General features: G+C 42.8%; 1 non-coding gene across 1 annotated transcript; it reads left to right on the plus strand.

The window, feature by feature from the left end:
- TRNAE-UUC (transfer RNA glutamic acid (anticodon UUC)) lies at positions 1–72 on the plus strand. The gene has a single exon. It is a non-coding gene; the product is annotated as a tRNA-Glu (tRNA).
- Positions 73–649: the final 577 nt, after the last annotated feature.

Here is a 649-nt window from a genome sequence, read left to right on the forward strand (position 1 = left end):
TCCCATATGGTCTAGCGGTTAGGATTCCTGGTTTTCCCCCAGGTGGCCCGGGTTCGACTCCCGCTATGGGAACTCCATTTATTTTTTCACTACTCAGACATTTTAAAGTTTCTCCGTTTTTTTCTATAAACCTAAATGCACCTAAAGTCTTAATAAATGTCACTTGCTTTGTCTTCTGCTTCCATCTAATGCCGTCAGAGGTTTACACCAACCCCCAAATCTACTGCCCTCTCCCCCCAGCCCTTGACCTGTACATTAATACTATGAAGGTTTATTCCTTGTTTTTCTTTTATTGCACAACAAAAAGTACAGATTATATAAAGAGACCGGGGCACAGAGAAGAAGGCAGCAATTGACTGTGGTCCCACCATGGGAAATTTGCATTTTATTACCTGCCCCGTCCATACTGTGGGTTCATCATTTGTTTTATGACATGATTTCCCTGCTGTGTTGTATCTAGTATAAGACTTGAGTACTTTATGTGTTTTATATCATCTGTGATATTGCAGCTGTTGTTTGCAGTGTCCACATTTTGCAACCAGTGTGCTTTGTACCCTCACTGCTGCTCTCTCAGAGAGGGTAGGCTGAACACTACCGGTAGTATCAGACACCAGAGATGCCTCCTGTACCTGGAATAAAACTCTGCTTC

The sequence above is a fragment of the Pleurodeles waltl genome, unplaced genomic scaffold (assembly GCF_031143425.1).
Source record: "Pleurodeles waltl isolate 20211129_DDA unplaced genomic scaffold, aPleWal1.hap1.20221129 scaffold_39, whole genome shotgun sequence".
Lineage (NCBI taxonomy): Eukaryota > Metazoa > Chordata > Amphibia > Caudata > Salamandridae > Pleurodeles > Pleurodeles waltl.